The sequence below is a fragment of the Cervus canadensis genome, chromosome 18, assembly GCF_019320065.1.
Source record: "Cervus canadensis isolate Bull #8, Minnesota chromosome 18, ASM1932006v1, whole genome shotgun sequence".
Lineage (NCBI taxonomy): Eukaryota > Metazoa > Chordata > Mammalia > Artiodactyla > Cervidae > Cervus > Cervus canadensis.
In genome coordinates this window covers 46698174-46719006 of record NC_057403.1, presented here as the reverse complement: position 1 = coordinate 46719006, position 20833 = coordinate 46698174, and the positions used below count along the sequence as shown (strand labels likewise).

Genomic DNA, 20833 nt, shown 5'->3' with positions numbered 1-20833 from the left:
ACTTTCTGAGGACAACTACTTTCTGAGGCAGGCTTGGTCTTCCTGGTGCCAGAGAAGCAGTCCAACAAAGGCCAGACTCGCGCGGGCGCTGGGGCGGCTCGGACCTCCGGACCCCCGAGGAGTTGAAGGCCCGAATGAAACAGTAGGTTGCGACTCGTTTCCCTCATCTTGGCAGGAGGGTACCAGACCGCAGTCGATGGATCCTTCTAGAAACGGGCGTCGCTAGTGGGGGTGGGGTGGGAAATCGGAGCAGAAACAGCTGAAAGAGTTTGCTAGAAAGTGTTTCCCTCTGGGAGGTGGGGCTGCACCTGGCGCGTCCAGACACGTGCGTGGCTTTGAGGAAGAAAATGGGTTTGGAGAAGGTTTTATTTCCTGCCCGCGTTCCCAGGGCGCCTGGCCGCCGACTCCCACACCCGCGTGGGCAGGCGGGCGCCGGCCGTGGGATGTCTGCGCGTTTTCAGCGTGTCTGGGGGAAACCGGGCAGGGCGGCGGCACGCGGCGCTCCCTCCCGGCCGCGAGGTCGCGGGCTCGGGGCTGGGCCGGGCGGCCAGCGGGGGGCGCCTGCGGCCGCTCCGCCGCCCCCGCCCGCACCGTGCGATCCGGCCCGCGGCGGCGCGGCCACTCGGGCGGCGGAGCGGCCGGAGCGGGAGCCGCGCGGAGCGGAGCGGGCCGGCAGGTGAGCGCGCGCCGGCGCCCGGCGGGGAGAGGCGCGGCCGGCCGGGCCGAGGGGGCGCGCGGCCGCCCGTCGGGTCCTCGGACCCCCGCGCGGCGGGGCGCGGGCGTGGGGGGCGCGCCTGCGGCGTCCTCGCCTCCCGCCTGCTGGGGCCGCACCCAGACAGAGGGGTGGGTGTGGGCCGGGGCGGCTGCAGCCGGGCCCCGCGCTCGGCCTGCCTTTTCCCCGTCTCAGGAGCCGGGACAGGCGCGACCCCCACCCCTCCGCCAGCAACTTGCCCGCGGAGCCGCCCCCACCCAGGTCTTGCTCTTTCTCCGGCCCGAGCTTGAGGTGGGTCTTCTCGGATGTCCCCCTCGGTCAGGTACTCCGGGGAAGACCCTGGCCCAGACAGGACCCCAGCGCAGGAACTGGGGCCCAACTCCACTCCCCAAATGACAGACTGAGACCTCACTGAGGGGCATGGCTCTGTGCCCCCCTGGGTCCGGCACCCTCCGACCGCTCTGTTGGAATGCCCACTGGCTTATGATGGTAAAGAGGGGCTGGTTTGTCGGGTTTCCTAGGCTCTGACAAGGCAGGGCCCCTGGAAGATCAGTGTGTTCTGTTTAAAGTAAGAAATAATTTAGAGAGAAAACTCAGGTAAGGGCAAGACTAAGGGCTGGCTTTGGAAGCCGTCCAGCTACAGCCATAAGTGAGCAGGACCCCCTTGCCTGTGGGGGGCCAGGGCGGTGTGTAGATGGAGAGCTGGCAAGACAGAAACTTTCACGTGAAAGGGAAGCTAATGATCCCTGGTTGGGGGTGAAATGCTGGAGGCTTTCTCAGTGTGGGCTCTAGTTGTTCTTTCTCCTGGTTTATATCTTGGATCGCCTTTCCCAAAGGCGAAGAACGCTTGTTCTTTTTGCGGCCAAGAGCCAAAGCTGGAAAATGAGAGTTGGGGCCCTTTCATTACAAGTGGAGCCTTTAAGGTGAGGGCCACAGGTGTCCTTAGAGGTTGGGCTGTGTCTGGAATGGCCACATCTGGACTGGCCTTAGATTCAGGGCCCTCATGGCTTGCTGAAGCCTCAGGCCTGGTCCAGGATGATGTTCCACAGAAAGAGGAATGAATGAATGACCAGCAGGACTGCAATGGTCTCAGGGTGTGAAGCTGAGGGGACTTGGCAAGCTGGGGCTCTGTGCCCTGAGAGGAGGGCCTCTGGCATTCAGTCACTGCTTTCCCACGTGGGCAGGTACCCTCCTAGGAGAGGGGAGCGTGTCCCACTGTGGACCTGGAACTTGTGGGGGGAGATCCCTAGTGGAGTGAGGAGGCCGCATGGGAGTGGCGAGCTGGGTCTACAGGGGGCTGTTTGGATCTGCCTCCCCCTGTGCTGAATGTTTAGGGTCCTCAGTGGCTAGATCTTCCTCTTCAGCCCTTGATGCCCTCGGGCTTTCAAGCGTGGTTGTTCTTGGGCCTTTTATGGAGGAAGGCGAGAAGAGGTGAGAGAGTTCCAATTTCTGAGGCCAGATGGCTTACAGAGCCGTGGCATGTCCCTTGTACCGTTTGATCCTGTGAGTTAGGACAGGAATGATCAATGAGTGGGAAAGCTGAAGTCATCAAAGGGTTTGTAGCAAGTTAGGCCTGGAGTGGGGACTAGGGCCTGGCCTTCTAGTCTTCCTGTCCAGTTTTGGCCTGGTTCTGGTGGAGTACCCATTAGGAGCCTGATGCCACCCCCAGGCAGTCTCAAGTGGGCCCGTTAAATCCCCCACAAGAGTGAAACATATTGCCTGTCCACCTACCTGCCCAACTCTTGCTTCTTCCTGTTCCTGACCCCCACTGGGGGGTGCTCTGGGGTTTTGCTACTGACCCTACCTTTTGGATCCCCTTCTTTTGTAACTGGGCTCAGAGGGACTGCTAATGGGGGGATAAAGACTTACATAGCCTCCATGGCAACTCCAGCAAGGGAACCTTGAATGGCCTGCCTGGGCAGGAGGCAGAAAAGCGAGTTAGATGTGGTCCCTGCAGTCAGACGCCTCCTGGCCAATAGGGGTGACAGAGTGTTACAGTTTAGTCCCAAACACCTCTGTAGAGAGAGGCTCACAGAGCAGGCAGGCCATCTGTCTAGAAGGATAGATGGAGGAGTCTTCATTGCAATATCTTTGGGGGAGAGGTCTGTTAATAGATCCTTTTCTTGTTTATTCATGCTTTCTGTATTTTCAACATTGTCTACGGTGAAGAAGAAAAGCAAAACTTTCTTTTTGTTTGTTCTGGAAGTGTTTCAAGAGCTGTTCTAGCTTCTAAAACTTTGAATTGGGCTTGCAGGTGAGGTCTGTAAACTTCCAAATTTAATAGGGTGTGCAAAAGGAAGGTGCCAGGATTTTGAGATATTTCAGCACAAATTAGCCTCTAGAGTGGCCTGGAACTCAGGCAGTAGACGGCACTTGGATCTGTTGCAAAGCTTCTTATTGGCAGCGTCACCTCTCCTGCTGCGAGTCTGCTGGTATTTGTGGCTCACGACTGACCATTGGAGAGCTGTCTGATGGGGCCTGGCTGGTGGGTGGACAGGAGCCAGAAGTGATGGAGGCAAGGTTGGTGGCAGCTTCCAGCCCTGAGCCACACCCATCTGGGAGCCAAAGAGTGGTTTCCTAAGCGGATGCCGCCTGGAATTGGGTTGGAATTGGGGGCAGGGGCTTTGGCCAGAGGAGAGTGGATGAGTCCACATCTCTGGGGGTCCTCACTGAGGAAGCTGAGTTTTATTTCCTGAGCATGATCAGCCCACAGCCTCCTGCTCCTCTCTGCATGTTACACAGGCTGCATGAGGCCCAGGAGTCCTAAGTCCTCTCTGCTCCCTGTGGTGAGAACTCCGCTCCCACCTCCAGCCCTTGCTCTTCCTTCTTCCTATAAACCCTCCTCTCCAGTCAACTCTGCCATGTATGTTAGGACACGCTCAGTCCCCTCTTGGACAAGTGACCCCAGGGGTGGTGTGCACCGGGGGCATGGCTTGGGGGCCCTTTTGATTTCAGGCTCTGCCCCTGGGGTGTTTGTCTTCCTTAGATTTTTGGACATGGACATTTGAACCTTGACTGTCACTTTAACAGGGGAAAAAGAAAGGCAGGAGCCGTGGTCCTCCCAGCTCTCCACTGCCCAGCCTGTATAGACGGAGCTAAATGGGGCCTCTCAGGTTAGGGTGGGCATTACGCCAGGGCCATTGCCAGGTGTGGGGAGCTGGCAGTGGGAGCTCCACCCAGTGTGTGCGCAGGAGGCCACCCCTTCAGTTAATGACCACCTGCTGAGTGAGGTGGCGATGAGCGGCCATCCACCTGTTTGCAGAGAGGCACTGTTTTCAGTTATTAACAACAAAGGCTAGTATTTGCAAGCTTTTATGCCTGGAGGACAAGAACACAGACTCTGGAGGGAATCTCTTGGGCTTGAGTCCAAGCTTAACATTTCCTAGCTGTGTGACTTTGGACAGGTGCTTCAACCTCTCTGAACTTCCATTTCTTATCGATAAAAAGAAGATGGAATAAGAATACTTATCTCAAAAGTCAGGAACAGCTCCTGATTAAGAGAGACCAAAGTGACATGACAACCAAATGCAATGTATGAATCTGTGCTGAAAGAAATTGCATAAAGAACGTTATTAGGACAGCTGATGAAAGTAGATAATGGGCTGTAGATTAGGCTCAGACTGTAAAGAAGCTGCCTGCAGTTCAGGAGACCTGAGTTTGATCCCTGGGTCAGGAAGATCCCTTGGAGAAGGAAATGGCAACTCATTCCAGTATTCTTGCCTAGAGAATTCCATGGACAGAGGAGCCTGGTGGGCTACAGTCCATGGGGTTGCAAAGACACACGAATGAGCAACTCACACTTATAGATTATAGTGTATTAATATTAAATGACCAAATTAATATTAAGGACCAAATATAGGGCCTTGTTCTTAGGAAATGTGCACTGACATATTTAGAAGTTCACTGTATATATAAGCAGCCCACTCTCAAATATTAAAGAGAAACATATGTATAGACAGATTAAAAAAGTGAAACAAAAATGATACAAATAGGCAAATCTGAATTAAAGTATAGGAGAGTTCTTTGTAGTTTTCATGTAACTTTTCTGAAAGTTTGAAACTATTTCAAAATACAAGGTTAAAAAAATGCCTAATAGTTTGAATGAAACCACATTAAGGCATGTTACTTAGTGCCTGGCGCTCATTGAATTTAGCTGCAATTGTTACTGTTGCTTTTTATTATCATTAATATGGATAAAGTGTATCTTATCTCCTTGTTACAATACCCTGGGCTATTTTTCCACTTTACAGATGACAGTTGAATTTCAGAGAGGTTAAGTGGTTTGCTCAGGGCCACACAGCATTAGTCCAGAGCATCTATAGGATAACTGCTTGAAATTTATTTTGGATTAATCACCAGCATCTGAAACTGTGAGATTTTATGTAAAAACCCAGATTTCTTTTTTTTTCCAGTTATATATATGTAATATATTTGTAGTTATATATATAAATTTTAATATGTATTTATTTTTCAGATTATTACTAGATATTGAATCTAGTTCCCCATGCTATGTGGAAAATCCTTGCTTATCTATTTTATATATAGTAGTGTATATCTGTTAATCCTAAAACAAACAAACAAACAAAATGAAGCTGTTAATTCATGTCCAACTCTTTGCAACCCCACGGACTGCAGCCCGCCAGGCTCCTCAGTCCATGGAATTCTCCAGGCAAGACTACTAGTGTGGGTTGCCATTTCCTTCTCCAGAGGATCTTCCTGACCCAGGGATTGAACAAATCTCCTGAATTGCAGGTGGTCTCCTGCATTGCAGGCAGGTTCTTCTACCGACTGAGCCACCAGGGAAGTGCCCCGTTAATCCGATACCCCTAATTTACCCACCCCCTCTTCTCTTTGGGAATTGTAAGTTTGTTTTCCAGGTCTGTGAGTCTGTTTCTGTAAAAACCCAGATTTATGACTTCCTTTGATAACTCAGAAGGCTTGCAGCATTGGCCACACTCCTCTGGGGCAGCTACTGGGTGAAGCTTGGCAGCAGATGGTCCTCACACAGAGCTTCCCGTTTGCCCTGGTGCCCAGCCAGCCAACCTGCCTCACTGGTTGATGTCCGTCTGGCCTCTGGGGGCTCTGAGTTCGCTGTCTGAGGGGAGTGCCCGTGTACCTCTGATCCCAGGGTGCCAGGCCTGGAGGCTGCGCTCTTCCCCTCCCTCCTGATGCCCCGCCCCGGGTTCTCCCCTCCCCGACCCGCTCCCCCATGCAGTGGGTGCAGCATGGCACCTCCTTGGCCCAGCCTATACTTGAGCGCCTGCCAGGTGTGTGGGGAGAGGCCGGGGGCTGCAGGCAGGCGGAGGAGGAGCCTGGAGGTTTGTAGCTCCCGCTGCTGTGTCCTGCCGAGTTCCTAGTCTCCCCTCCGTCCTGCCTGCAGCCTCAGCAGTGCTCCTGGCTCTTCAGAAGGGGTACAGGGTGGTTTGCTGATACCCCATGAGGTGGGGGTGTAGGGGGAACTCCCAGAAGGGCCCCCGGGGTGCAGTCTTCATCTTGGTTTGGTGTATGTAGGTGGGTGATTGTTTCTCTTCTCTGAGTCTCTGGGTCTTCCTCTGTAAAATGGGGCTGTACTGCCCCCCTGAAGGGCGGTCAGAGGACTGCAGGCTGGCAAGTCAGCCTCGAGCAGGTGGGGGTCTGGGGATATGGTCGTGAGGACTGTTTCACGCCATGTTTGGCCTCTGATGCCCCTGCTTCCCAAGAGGCAGAGGAATGAGCAATGGCTGGGAGTGAGGGCTCTGGGCCACAGAGAGTGGGCGAGCAGGCTGGACAGGTGTTCCTGTGGCCTTGTGGGTGTGCCTTACTGTCCCCAATCTCACAGAGGAGGGGACAGGCCCCGTGGCCAGGCGGGAGGGGCTCACCTGGTGGGGTTGGTGTCTGACAGATGGGGAAACTGAGGCTCAGAGAGGCAGGGTGACCTTGAGGGGAAGCCCCACACAGCCAGGCAGCTCCTGCCTCCTGGGCCAGGACCCTGAGCTGTGTTCCTGGGGAGGATGAGAGGATCAGCTCATTTCTTATTTTCAGATGGCTTGGATTTTGTGTTAATTACAGAAGTAATACTCATTTATTATTAAAAAGCAGAAAAACCTAAGCAGTTAAGTGGGGGAGATAAACCAGAATCTGTACTCATTAATGTAACCCATTAGTGCACTGGTGTAGTCTTTCCAGATGATTTCTTGGTTTTTGTTTTTTTTTAAACATGTGACAAGAAGAAGAAAAATGAGTATCACATTTCTTACTGTGTCTCGCTTACTTCCAGGCTTTGGGAGTAGAGGTGTTGGGTTTCCCAGAGACGTATTGGGCTCATCCCAGCATTTGGTATAGTAGGGACCCTGACTGGTTTTCTCAGCCCCCCTCTTGCTGGACACTTAGGTTTTCTGCAGTAGTTCTGCAGTTAGATCTCTGCGCTAAGGAGCCCATAGCTAAGTCTTTGTACACATTAGGGATTCTTTTCTGTAGGGTGAATTAAGACGGGTCCACTTCTCACCTTGAAGGCTGGATGCAGGTTTGCGGTAGGGCTCTGTCTGGGGGCATGGAGGTCTTGGGCGCCAAGAGTGCCCCCCTCCTCCATAAACTGCTTTGCGGTCAGAGGATGAGACAGGGAGGGGCGCCCACTGGAGGGCTTTGCCAGGAGAGGGGTTAAGGTGCCGCCGTCCAGGCTGGCACTGGAAGCCTTTAAGCTCCTGGGGGGGAGGCGGGTGGAGGTGGAGGCGAAGAAGGTGGCCTGCGCGCCGGGCTGGTCCATGGTGGTGGCGCCTGCAACCCTGCAGCCTGTTCTGCTTCCGCAGAGGGGCCTGGGGTCGTCTGTGCCCATGCTCGGGGGTCAGGTCAGGAGTGCATCCTTACGATTTGGGGGATCGGGTAGCGAGCTCTCCCCCACCCCCTTCCAGGGAGCTGGGCTGAGACTGCTTCTGTGTTTCCAGCTCTGAGACTCCCTGGGGGCGGGGGGACATTTTTCATCTGTAGGAAGGGGCTGGAAATGATACCTGCTCTGAGTGAGACTCAGATGAGAGAGCAGATGCCAGAGCTCTGACAGTGACCGTGTTTCAGCATTTCATTATGGAAAAACGAAACACCCACGAAGGAAGACAGAATAGCATGCCTGCCCACACGTACTCAGCCCCTAGATGCCACGGCTTCCAGCTCTGAGCCACCCTGGAGTCATCTCTGCTCCCACACACTTCCCCCTTCCAGACCTCATATCGCTTCATCTGTGAAAATGGTAGTACAGCCATCCCTCCTTTTATTGTGCTTTGTAGGTAAATTCTCTCTGTATGTTTTTCTTTCTTTCTTTTTTTTTTAAAACAAATTGAAGGCTTGTGGCCACCTTGTCTTGTCAGGTGATGGTCTGCATTTTTTAGCAATAACGTATTTTAAAATTAAGGTATGTACGTTTCTTAGATATAATGCTGTTCCACACTTAACAGACTACAGTCTAGTGTAAACATAACATTTATATGCACTGGAAAACCAAAAAACTTGTGTGACTCACCTTGTTGACATATTTGTTTATTGCAGTGATCTGGAACAGAACCTGCATGCTGAGGAAGTATTCTTGTTTATATTCCTAAAAGAGGAGGAATAAAAAAAAAGAAAAAAAACACAGTATTATCTCCACATCTAAAACTTAGCAATATTCTTTAAAATTATAGCTACCCAGTCAGTGTATTGTGTTCAGGTTTCCAATTGTTTCATACAGGTCAAAAATAAAATTAGAAAAAATTTTAGTTTTTAAAATCAGAATTCAAATGAGGTCTACGTAATGGGATATCTTTAATGGGTTGATATCTTTCTCAAGTCTTCTTTCATCTGTAGTATTGATATTCATTCATTCTCTCTGTTGTGCCAGCTGTTCTGCTTTTTTGAGCTCTCTATAATGATCAACATAGTCTTTATCCACCAAACCTCCTATAAATTGATAGTTGTGTCTCCAGCCTTGATCTACTTTAGCTTCAACTACACCCACCCCTGAGTAGGAAATGGCAACACACTCCAATGTTCTTGCCTGGAGAATCCCATGGACAGAGGAGCCTGGTGGGCTACAGTCCATGGGGTCACAAAGAGTTGGACACGACTGAGTGACTTACAGAACACGCCCACCCTGCCCCTGATGCCACCGCAAGAGCACATTGGAGAGGGGGTTGCAAACTTCTGCTGGGAGGCTTGCATTGTCTGGGACAGTCTCTTTTTGTAATCTTCAATGGCTTTGAGATAGTAGTATTTTTCATTATCATAAAAACCTTCCCTTTTCACCTGGTTACAAGTGGTGCTGAGTGAGTGGAGAACTTCCAGTCTCAGGCCATTGTTTTTCCTTATTCCTGCCTTTTTTCCATAGTAGTTGCTTTTCCCTATGAATCTTTTAGTTACATGGGTAGTATATTTTTATTAGAGAAAAGTGGAAAACAGGCATAAACAAGAAAAGTATGAAATGAAAACTGTGCTGAATTTTATCACCTAGTGATAACTCCTAAGACTTGGAGTCTATCCTTTCAGACTTTCTTGTGTTAAAAAAAAATACACACACACAGACACACACACACACGTGTATGCATCTGTGATACTGTTAAATGAAAGGTGGAACATCACCCTCTGGTCTGTTTTCACCTTGTGGCATCTCCGTAACTTCCTCCCCAGGATCTGGGGAGGGACGTGGTCTTTCTCCCTGTTGCTCAGTGGTTCACACCAGGCAGGGTGTGGGGAAGGACAGGCGGCTGCGGGTGTAGCCCAGCTGCCAAGTTTTTCAAAGGAAATAAGGACTTTTGGTTGGCAGGGCAGTTGCTTTCACATCTGTTCTTTTAGGATTCTCTGCAGTTGCTCAACACCCTGTGACCCGGCCTACCCCTTTCCTTGTCCAAAGTCCTGTCCCGGAGGCCTGGCTGGGGCTGGGGCTGGGGCGGGGGGGTCATGGGAGCCAGCCCCCTGCCTTCTGGTAGGCTGTGCCACCAACAGGATGCAGGGTTGTTCATCTTCCCTTGTCTGGCGTTGGACCTGGGACAAGCAGCAGCTGTTTAGATCTCTACACAGGCGGGACAGTGGCTCGGGGAGCTGACTTTGGGAGCAAAGATGCTGTTTACTTCTTAGCACATGTGTTTTTTTTGGAGTGGTTTGGTGGCTCACCCCAAGTCAACCCTTAGGACCACCACTGATTAGGAGTGAGGGCCCTTGTTCCATCTTGTAACTTGGAGGATGTAAATGAAGGAGGGAGCCAGAGCATCTCTATGTTTCCCGCCTGGGCAGGGAAGGGATCTTAGCTCATCTCTGAGTCTGCAGTCAACCGAGAAGAGATGAAGGCAGAGGCGCCGGAGGTGAGTGGCTGCACTGGAATGCAACCCCCCCAGGCCCCAACCCAGCAGTGTGAAAAGTCCCATCTGGGAGGAGGGTGAGTGACAGGACCACAAGCTTGTGCCTGTCCCAGCGAGGCTGTCTCCTTGGGGATCTCACTGCGGTCCCCCTGGCCCAGAGCATGGAAGAGCTGAGGGCCTGAAGGAGGGGCGGCCGGCAGATCTGATGCCAGTACTGGGCCAGGCTGCTCTGTCTTCCCAGGCGAGTGAGTGCTGCTGTCTGCAGAGAGTGGGTTCTGTTCTTCTGCTCTGCATTCTTGTTAGAAGACTCGGGGGGCAGATCAATTTGGCAGAAATGCCACAAAGGCCTCTTGAGTACCTAGTGTTGGGGGTGAGGGGGGCGGTGGTCTGCTGGAAGAGAAGAGGTGACCCCTTACCCCCTGTCACTCCCGGTCAGGTAGGGGTGCTTCAGTGACAGTATATCAGTCCAGTCTTGACGGGGGCTGGAGGATGCGATTCCGAGGTGGCTCAGTCGTGTGGGCGGCAGGTCGATGCTGGCTGTGGGCAGGAGTCCTCCTTTCTCACCACAGGACTGCTCGAGGGTCCTCACGACATGCTGGCTGGCTTCCCCTAGAGTGATTAATCCCAGAGGGAGCAAGGTGGAAGCCGCAGTATCTTTCATGACGTCAGAAGGCAAGCATGTGATGTCTGCAGTATTTTGTTGGTCACCCAGGTAATGTGGGAGGGCACCATACAAGGGCGTGGACACCAGGAGGCAAGGGTCACTGGGGCTGCCTACCACCGTGACGCCCACAGCTTCCAACTCTTATTCTCCCAGCCTAGTGAAATGAGAGCATCTTTTTTTTTTCTTCCATTGAGTTCCTACAAAAGTTCCAGAATTGAGCATTTTGAGTCACCTGCCCATTCCCCAGTGGACACACACCAGAAGACCACCCCTGAAGGACTGACTCTCCATAGGAACAGGAAGCTGTTACTGGACGTGGAAGCTGTGGAAGGAATGTGACAGCGTGTTTCCTCTAAGGAGAGCCCCGTGGTCCAGAGGAGGTGACGATGGGACATTGCTTCCGGAAAGGTAGCATTTGTCCTTGTCTTGGCAGGATGAGTAGCATTTTAACCCCAAGTGGCAGAAAGGCCTGAGCCAGGGCATGGCAGGGTGAGGCAGCTGGATCGTGGGGTCACGGGAGATCAGGCTGGAGAGATGACTTGGGCCAGGCATGGGTGTGGGTCAAGAGGAGGAGCCAGGATTTGACTCAGGAGATACCAAGACACCATGGAAGGTCTTTGACCAGGGCAGACGTGCAGTAGAGCCAGGATCTAGAGAACACCCTCAGTCTGGCCTTCCTTGTCTTCAGCTATAATTGAGCACTTACTGTGTGCACTACACATGTTTCTCACTTAACCCTCACAGCCTCCCACGGAGCTGGATGACGTCATCCTGACTTTACGATGGGCCAAGGTAATGTAACTGGGCCAAGGTCCCTCGATGGGGACTCTGATTGCAGAGCTCTCAGCCTCTTCATGCCATATTCATGGGACGAAGGACTGTCATGAGAGTGAATCACCAGCCTGATTGCTGGGACTCTTCCCAGGGCTCCTCTGGGGTGTGGTGACTGGCGTATGGATGGTTTCCATGTCTGCACTGCCTCTCAGACATCTGCCTGGGGTGCTGTGGGCTTTCTTCCCTAGGGGGAAGGGCTTGACATCTGGGTTTGTCAGATGGGGCCAAACTATTTGCTCAGCGCTCAGCGTTATTTGTCTCTTGGCCGACTGCCAACCGTGTCTGCTTGTTTTCGCTGCAGTTTTACTCCGTCTTGCCCACCATTTCGCGTCCTTGCCACTCTCTCGTGTGGGGGCTGGGGGCTCCCACTCACCAGCCAGGCACTGGCTAGGCCGTCTCCCTGGCCTGAGACGCCCTGTCGTGGGCCTCTTCCTCCTGTCGGCGGGTGAGGTCTCTCTCCCCGGAGCTCTGGACCGCGCGTCTCGGCATCTCGCCTTCAAGGATGCCCTCTCAGGTCTTTGTGCCGCATCAGCGGTGGGCACATCTCAGCCCGGAGCTTGCCTGGCAGGGGGCTGTGTGCACGTCAGGCTTGTGTCCCCAGCACCCCAACGGGGTCCTGCCCACAGGGAGGAAGCGGGGGGTGTTGCAGAGTGAGCGGAGAGGGGCGGGCTGTGCCAGAAACTAGCCTCCCCTGCCCAAGGCTGAGGAAGCCCACAGCTGCCCCTCCCTGGGGGGAGTTTCTCCAGCCTGTCTCCAGGGAGGGTCATGATGTGAGTGATTGAAAGCACTGGGCGTGGAGTAATTCTGGCTCTTCCCATTGTTTTTTTTTTTTCAGCTGTGTGTGCTCGGGCTCTGAGTCTCAGTTTTCTGTCTACAGAATGGGCATGATAGCAGGACCTCCTCCCGAGGCTGGGCCTGGTGCCCAGCACACAGCAGTGTTTAAATGCTGAGCCCAGGTCCTGCCTGCTGGGACCTCGCAGCTGGGGTGAGGGGTGGGGTGCCGAGTGACCAGTGACTGGGGCTGCGGGTGCAGCAGGCCGGCAGGGGAGCAGGGAAGAGTGGCTCCTCTGGGGAAGGAGCTGGAGGGGAGACCTGGGGAGGGTGAGGCTGGGAAAATTGGGCTGCATCCTCTTATCTGGAGGAGGAAATGACAGCCCACTCCAGTATTCTTGCCCGGAGAATCCCTTGGACCGGGGAACCTGGTGGGCTACGGTCCATGGGGTTGCAAAGAGTCGGGAATGACTGACCGACTTAGCACGCCCTTCTTTGTTACCGAACAATAGGGTTTACTGTCAGGATACAAGGTAGAAAATGACCCCAGGTCCCCGTGTCACATGTTCACGGGACTCCCTGCGGACCGGGAGGTGCTTCCCCCTCCATTTGGGGCCGTCTCTGCGCCCAGCTCCCTTCCTATCTCCTGCCACACTGCTGAGCACCCCACCATTCCAGAAGGGAAGCTGAGGCCTGCAGTGGAAGAGGAAACTGGAGCTCGATTCGTGGCTTCCAGGGATGCAGGAGTGCTGGGGTTCTTTGAAAACTCTTTGCAATAGGGATTCCAAGCCGGTTGGGGGGGTGGGGGTGGGGTGGAGAGGGGAAGCTGTGAGATGGAGAGGCGGCAAGCCAGACTGGAGACCTTTGACCTCTTGGGCCATCCCCTCTCCGAGAGGGATGAGGCCCCCTCGATGTGTGGGTGGGGAAACTGAGGCTCAGGGCCCTGTGTGAGAGGCGGAGCCAGGAAGAGGCTCCCTGGCAGGCTTCTGTTGCTTCGAGTTGCTCATTAAGGTGCTGGGCTTCTAATGCAGGCTTTGGGTGCTTGTTTTATTTTTACTTTATGAAAATGGTTCCAGTTTGAAGCTTCCAGTTTCCATGAGGTCATTGGAGCCAGGAGCCTGGCCTGACGGCTCCCCCCCACTCCTACGAGGACTCTTGCTGTGACTGGGAGAGGGGGCCCCCGCCCCGCACACCCCGAGAGGCGCTGAGCTGAGGGTTCAACGTTGGCCTTTCTGTTGCTCCACCGCCAGAGCAGGAAGTTGTGGGTCCAGATGTGACTCACTCTCATTAGGTAGCCGGTGGAAGGAGCCTTCACGTGTGCGAGTCTGGACGCTGGCCAAGGAGCGGCAGGCGACGGCCACCTCCGAGCAGGCTCTGCCCCTGGCCCAGCTGCTGGGGGGCCCCTGGAGGAAAGCCAGGTAAAGAGGGCTGAGGGGATGGGGCGCCATCTGTCCTAGAGGCCTGGGTCCCCCTGGGCAGCACCCCTCCCCACCCGGCAGGCCTGGTCGGGGCGTGGATGGACACGGACTGGACTGCTGGTAGGGGTGGCTTTGGATGGCCAGGTGTGGGGGCTCCTGGACAGGGCCACTGACGTGTCTCAGCCTGACAAGAAGCTGCTGTTACGACCGTGGTGGTGGTCACTTGTCTCGGTCCAGCTAGACTGCCGTGAGCCACAGACTCAGCTGTCCACATTGCTTTCCAAGGTTGTCGTTGTACATTTACAAGTACACTTTACTTTTGTCAGTGAAAGTCAAAGTGAGCGGGGGAAGAGCAAATGAATTTATTTTGTTAGATTAAAAAAAAAGAAGAAATAAACCCAAACCACACTCTGAAAGTGACGCGTGCCCAAGAGACAAAGAACCAAGATGCCTCAAGAAAATGGATGGAACAGTCTCTCTTTCCCTCCAAGTCCTCTCAACTCAAAGCTCCGGAACTCCCAGTGTGGACCTTGGGGAGTGGGTCCTTCTGGTTCTTTCTGCTCATTCATCCAAACATGCACAGACGTGCACAGACAAAAGCAAGTGTCTCTTGTCCGTGTCATCACATGGGGGTGAGGACAGCGGGCCCTGCGGGCTTCCTGCCCCTGGCCAGCCCTTAAGGGAGGGGACAGGGAGGGGGAGAGAAAGCGGAGCCCTGGGCTGGACCTCCAGGAGACAGACCCCCTGGCCCCAAGGCCTGGACGGACGGCCGCAGCCCAGACTGGCTTTGCCTGCAATAGCTGTGTGACCGTGGGCCGTCACCGGCTCTCTCTGCCACAGACACGCAAAGGGGACGACGTGAGGGGTGACTAGACCGCCGTTTCTCAGGGCGGGGGCCCTGCTCCTCAGATGGTTTTAGCCATGTGGGTGAACGTGCTTAAAATGTAGGTGTTCGTTTTAAAGTATTTCAGAAAAGAGGAAAAAAAAATATCCGTAAATAGGACCTGTGACTTCATGCATGTATTTATGGCTTGGACAGGGCTAAAGAAGACACAGAAACGAAACGGGGAGACTTAAGAGGAAGTGTGGTGGGATTGGCTCCACAGGAAGCGTGGGCGTCCAGGGGGTGCGGAGTCTGGAAGGCTCATCCGAGCGCCCTCCTTTCTGACCCGGCTGCGGGCCTCCCCGCTCCAGATGGGCCCTGGGCTTCCTGGAGTTTTCCTGCGGCTCCGGCTGTGGGGGAGGAGGACTCTCAGGTTATAAGGCCTCTGCCCTCCGCGGGGAAGGTGTGAACTCCGTGGGGGAGTCTACAGGGGTAACTCACTGAAAACAAGTGACTATTTGCTGGCGGCTGTTTTCCCGGGGGTGGGGGTAGGGGTGAAGGGCAGTCGTGGGGTCTCTTTGCCAGCAATGGGTCTGGGGACAGCCAGGCTTCCTGTGGGCCCTTTGGGGATGGGGGCTGGTGCAGTGGGGGTGGGGGGTTGGGGGCAAAAACGGGGCTTCCAAAAAGCTGAAGGTGCTTTTCCTGAGGAGACAGAGGCCCGGCTTGATGTTGCTTTGGGGACGTGCGCCCCCTTTACAGTTTGTAATTATTGGTTTAACGCATTCCCTGCCTACCCACCTCCTCCAACCCCTGCCGCCCCGAGTGGTAGTGTTGTCTGTCCCCCCAGTTTGTGGAGGGGAAGCCCGAGGTCTGGTCCCGGCTCACACGGGGAGTCGGTCCCCAGGGCATCCATTCGTGTGCGCTGCCTCTCAGGGAGAGCCGCCACATTTGAGGCCTGGCGTGGGGGTCGGGACGCTGCACCTCGTCTTTGGAGGGGCTGCTGGGGGGAGTGCAGCTGTCCAGGCTCCGATTGGCTTTGGAGGGCCAGTGGGGCCGAGCCTTCCTGGCGGAGGGTCTTGTCTGCCCCCACCTTGGGGTGGCCGGGGCTGCGTCAGGGCTCTTGCCCCAGCAGGGCTTGTGTTCTTGGGCATGCGCCGGCGTCCTGCCTCCGTGGGGAGGTGCGTGACCCAGCCCTTGGCATTTTCTGTGACTTGCCATCCCAGCACTGCCGGGTCATCAAGGGGTGGCCGGCGGCCTGTCCCTCACCTCTCTCCTCCTGCTGCGGGCATGTTTACACTGAGCTAAAGGCAGTTGTCCATGTCCCATTGCCTAGGTTGAGGTCGCTGCTTAACTCGGCTGGGAAAGTCAGGGTCTCTGAGGAAGCCGGCAGAAGGGTCACCCCAGGCAGGGTCTCTGAGTCAGTGTGGCCACGTCCAGCCTTTGGTGGGGTCAGGTCTTAGGGATGAGTGGGAAGTGCCAACGGTATTTCCTTTCCTTAAAACGACCTCAGTAGCCAAGAGCTGGGAGTTGGTTTGGCTCAGTGCGTGAGGCCTTGGTATCGGAACAGCAACCAGAGAAGCAGGGTCTTCTGGAGCCCATTGGGTCCAGCCCCCTGCCTCCAGGCAGAGCTGGATTAAGGCCTAGGTTCAGTCCCCCCTCCGCCTTCTCCTGGCCATGTGCGAGATGAGCAGGGGATTGAGCTAGTTTCTTGCATCTATGAAACGGGTCACTCACGGTACCCAGCGTGCTGGGCAGTTGTAGAATTACAGGAAGGGCTGTACATGGTGCGGCTGGCACAGAGGAGCCGCTGCCCACGCGGAGGGGTTTGTCGTTATTACTGTCATGCAGCTGTGTTTGGGGCTTTCTCGCCGTCCGGCCTTGGGTGGGAGGGTGCACGTCCTTGGAGAAGGGACCCTGGGAGGGGAGGGCGCTGGGCAGGCCGGCTGAAGGGTGTCGCTGAGGGGCCTCCCTGTGCCTTGGGGTGGTCACAGGCTCTGGGTTTCTCAGTTTTCTCCTCTGTAAAATGGCAGCACCCAGGCAGGTTCCTGGTGAACTTAAAGGCCTGAAAATGCTTCCCAGGCATCCGAGACCAGCAAACTCAGGCCTCGGTGCTCCTGGCAGGGGCGAGCCCCCTTCCACTGCCCGAGGGGCCAGCCCCCTTCCACTGCCCGAGGGGCCCACCAGTTCTGCCCCCGCCCTCCCAGCCCAAGCTCACTTGTGGAGTCTTCGCTCGCCCACCTGTGGCTCCTCCTGCTGTCACCTTCCAAAGAGGGGGGCCCGGTGCTCACCTGACAGCCATCAACATCTGGCTCAACCTGCCATGGCCCACAGATTTCACAAGGGGCTCCGTCACGGCCGGGGCCTTGCCCAATCCCCGGCGCAGGCCTGGGGGCCGCGGCACCTCTGCTCCCCATGTGCCCCTTTCCCTACACCCCCACCCACTGCGAGCCTCTGGAAGGACAAAGTCTCAGGGTGGGGCGGGGCGCAAGCCTTGGGCAGGGGTGGGCTGAATGAGCCCTCTTTGTGGAAAGTCACCTTTTCACCAAAAGATGGCTGAAAGTCACCTCTTTGACCCTTCTCCCGGTGATGCCCAGGGTGGTCCTTTCTCCCTCCGTCTGCTGATCTCTCTGATGCTCTTGCTTCATCAGTGTATTCTGGGCACTGAGGGCTGTGCTGGGGGATAGACTTGAGCCCACCCTGGGTGAAGAAGGGGTGGGACGGCTGACCTTGGGCCTGGAGAAGAGGCCCGTGGGGTTCCTGCGTTCCCCTAACACACAGATCGGTCAATTCCCCCGTCCCGTGTGCGTTCAAACCCCTTCTCCTGGCTTTTGCTCACCGCCCCCGCCATCCTTGCCCCCATCTCTAGTTCTGTCTGCTAAACCCTGGGCCTGCTCCGGACCCGGGCAGCGGCCGCAGCCATCTCTGCTTAGAGTGTGTCCCCCCTTCAACCCCCTTCTTGCCTCTCAACCCTCCCCGCTTCAGGGGTCCTTGGGGTCAGGAGAAGACGGGGACACCAGGAGCACCTCCCCTTGCTCCCTGCTCCTCTTTGCACCTCTGTTTGCCCACCCCCTGGACCATGATGGAAGTTACCCCGCAGGCGTGATGGACAGAAAAGGAACAAACTGAGGCCTTTGTTGCAGGTCCCCTGGTCCTCAGACGGGATCCTGGCCCCCAGGCCCACCTCCTCTTGCTTTCTGCTGCGCTGGGCTGGGGGGGCTGATCGTGGGGGTGCCCATGACCCAGGGGAGCTTGTACCACTTGTGGGTGGGGAGCAGCATAGCGGGCCTGGCTTTCAGGCATCAGGAGGCCCCCAGGGGAGATGCCAGCAGTGGTGCCACCCCTATCTTCGGGACCCAGAGGACCGGGTAAAGGCCTCTGTCTTCAGGATCCGGGCCTCCTTGCCCTTGGAAGTGGCTTAGCTCACCACCTCAGGTGCAGCCGACTTGGGTCCGGGGCTCCTGGCATCACTGGTTGGCCTAGCGGGGAGAGGGTCAGGACCCTGGGGTGCCGCCCCTCCCTAAACGGGGGGCAAACAGGCCCAGACGCTGGTGTGCTTCCCCGGGCCGAGCTGTGCTGGAGGCACGTTTCCCCTGGCCGCGCTCAGCTGCGGCTGTGGGTTTGGGCTGGCCAGTCCCTCTTCCTGCCTCAGGCTCCCCATCTCTGCAGTAGTCAGTTTGACTCTGCCTCCCACCCACCTCCCTGCCGTGCGGGCCAGGGACCCCCGGGTCTGCCCATCCCTGCTCCCCGAGCCCTACTCCTTGGCGTCTCCTTCGAGCCCCCATCTGGCTCTGGGAGGAGGAGCCCTTTGAAGTTGGCTGGAGACATTACTTTAATGGGGTCCTGGCCTAATGGGGAGGCGTCTTGTTTTGAAATACCCAGACTCCCTGGAGCCACTGCTCAGGTTCCCTGGGGAAGGGGTACCTTGGCGCCTCCCAGGCAGGCCTGGGACAGGTGCTGGCACCCTGGGATCTCTTTGCCAGTCTGCTTTCTGGCAGGGGAGTGAGAGAAGAGAGGAGCTGCCTTTTGGGGGCTGACGGCAAGTGGGGCTTTGTTGTGAGGTCTTTGTCGCAGGCACCCTAGTCCCCAGCTGCGTTCCTGCCCCGCAAGGCCCATCTCTCTCTCTCCCTCTCTCCCTCTCCCTCTCCTCCCCTCCCCCCCCCCCCAGGCTGGAGATGATGGAGTGGGAGTGACGTCAGTTTCTCCGGCCCACCCCTCTTGTGTGGAGCCGTTCGGGCTGGCCCCACGTAACAGCACTCCCTGGGTGTAGCCTCTGGGTCAGGCCCCTGGGCCTTAGGTGCCGTCACACGTCCATCCTGCACAGGAGGAAATCGAGGCCCAGAGGGGTTATTAACGTGCCTCAGGTCACCCAGCCCCTCTGATGTGGAGCTGGGGTTCTCGCTCATTTGGTCTCAGAGCTTGTGCCTCTCGACCACTAGGCTTTCCTGGGTTCACAATTGCCTGGCCTGAAGCTGGGCCCGCGTCCACCCTGGCATTTCTTCGTGTGACCCACGTCTAGTCTCTCCCCTCCCCGCAGCGTGGGCTCACAAGAGACCCTGCACCCATCTTGTTTGTTGGCGCTCTAGCACCTCACGTGGTACCTGCTGTGGGCAGGAGCCCAGCGAGCACCTGTTGGATGGCAGTGTGGGGGCCTTGGGCTGGGGTAGAAACCGCACCGCAAGGTCAGCCCCCTTCCCCGTGAGAAGTTTCTGGATAGTATAAGGAGTTTGTATAGCCGTTAGGTCATTTCACTGCCAGGGAAGTGTGTTTGTTCCCGTCGCTCAGCTGAGAATCGGGAGACCTGAGAGGCAGGTGACCCGCCGAAGCTCATGCAGACAAGACTAGTGACATGTGGATCGGGGCCCAGGCTCCGCGGTTCAGGGCCAGCTGTTTTTGACTCAGTTCGTGAGTTTGGGGTCTGAGTGTCTCCTGTGTGCCAGGCAGTGTTGGGTCCTGAGAGCGGGGCAGTGTGTGGCCAGACATCGGCCTTGGGAGAGGCAGTGACAGGCCAGGATTTCTGTGCTGTGGTGGGAAGCGCAGGCCCTGAGTCCAGATGGGGCAGCCCTCCTGGAGGAGGGGGCCGCTCAGCCTGGCTCTGCAGGGCGGGCAGGAGTTTGCCAGGCAGAGGGAGCTGGCGGGGTGGAGAGGTAGGCAGCGCTCTTAGGCTGCCTGAGCCTTGAGACAGAAGGGTGGGGCTTGTTTGGGGAACTGAAATAAGTCAAATCTCACAGCCACAGAGGGCCTCAGGACGCACTGGAGGAGTGTGTTGGCCAGGGGTGAGTAGGATGGAGCTCATTGTCTGCGGGGTGGCAGACAGGTGTGAGGCGCCCTTGGGGAAGATCCCAGGGGAGGCTTGGGTTTGGGGAGGGGGGGAGCGCGTGTGGCTGCTGTGGACCTGGGCTCCATCGCGGCGACTGCCTGTGCCCAGGGGAGCCTGGCTCTGGAAGACCAATCTGTGGAGGGAAAGGGTGGGCTAAGAACGGGGGCGCTTGGGCTCAGGAGACAGCCATGGGGAGGGGCTCCTGAGCCCCTGTGTTGGCGGCTCCGGAAGCCAGACTGTGGTTTCAGGGGGTGTGGGGGAGGTCGGCTGGGGCTGCTTCCCTTGCAGAAGGGCTCTTCCGGGCTCCGGGCTGGGCCTTCACCAGGCAGCCCTCCCCCTTCGCCTGCCCTCCATGTGCCCCGTTGACCTCGCCCCGTTCTCAGGAAGCCTCCAGGAAGTGGGGTCTCGGCGCCTTGGAGGAGGGCTGGGCTCTCTGGCGGGGGTCTCTGGGCAGTGACTTCGGGATCTGGTCTAGACAACAGTGCCTCTCTGGCTCTGAGGTTGCGGGGGAGGCTGTGAGCCCTGCAGGGCCTGCTGAGTTCTGTGTGGGGGTGCCTCTCCATCTGCCTGTCCCGCTAACTTCTCTAGTCACCTGAGCGAGGAGGGAGCTCAGAGGCCCTGGGGGCCTTTTCCTGCCCTGGGAGGAATCCGGCCCAGAGAGGGCTTCGAGGCAGAGCTCTTCAGGTCTCTGTGCCCTGCACGGCTTTGCTTGCGGCAGGTGGGGAGACTGAGGCAGGGGGCACTTGGAAGCAATGCACGGGAGAGGCAGGAAGTCGGGCAGGAGGGTCTCTCCTGGTTGCTGAGTGTTCTCTTCCACTTTCCCTTCCCCGGGGCTGATGGTTTCCCCAGCTGAAGACTGCCTGAGCGCAGGGTCTCCTCCAGTCTTCCCCGCACCCTACCCTGGAGGTCAAACTCAGGACTGGCCCCCGTGTGCCCGTCCAGCCCAGCCCAGGGTCAGGTGGCAGTGGGGGAGTTGGGCCCCAGCCTCAGGGAAG

General features: G+C 56.4%; 1 protein-coding gene across 6 annotated transcripts in view; it reads left to right on the top strand.

The window, feature by feature from the left end:
• Positions 1-20833, top strand: part of ADCY7 (adenylate cyclase 7) — a 61779-nt gene continuing 40946 nt past the window's right edge. Inside the window, exon 1 of one of the 6 annotated variants that reach the window (XM_043437657.1) lies at positions 1-142. The gene's annotated coding sequence lies outside the window, so the exon portion shown is untranslated. Of the gene's footprint in view, positions 143-604; positions 677-13108; positions 13699-14757; positions 14985-19705; positions 19795-20833 lie in introns of those variants that run through there. The other 5 variants (XM_043437654.1, XM_043437653.1, XM_043437656.1 and 2 more) reach the window with 5 other exon arrangements.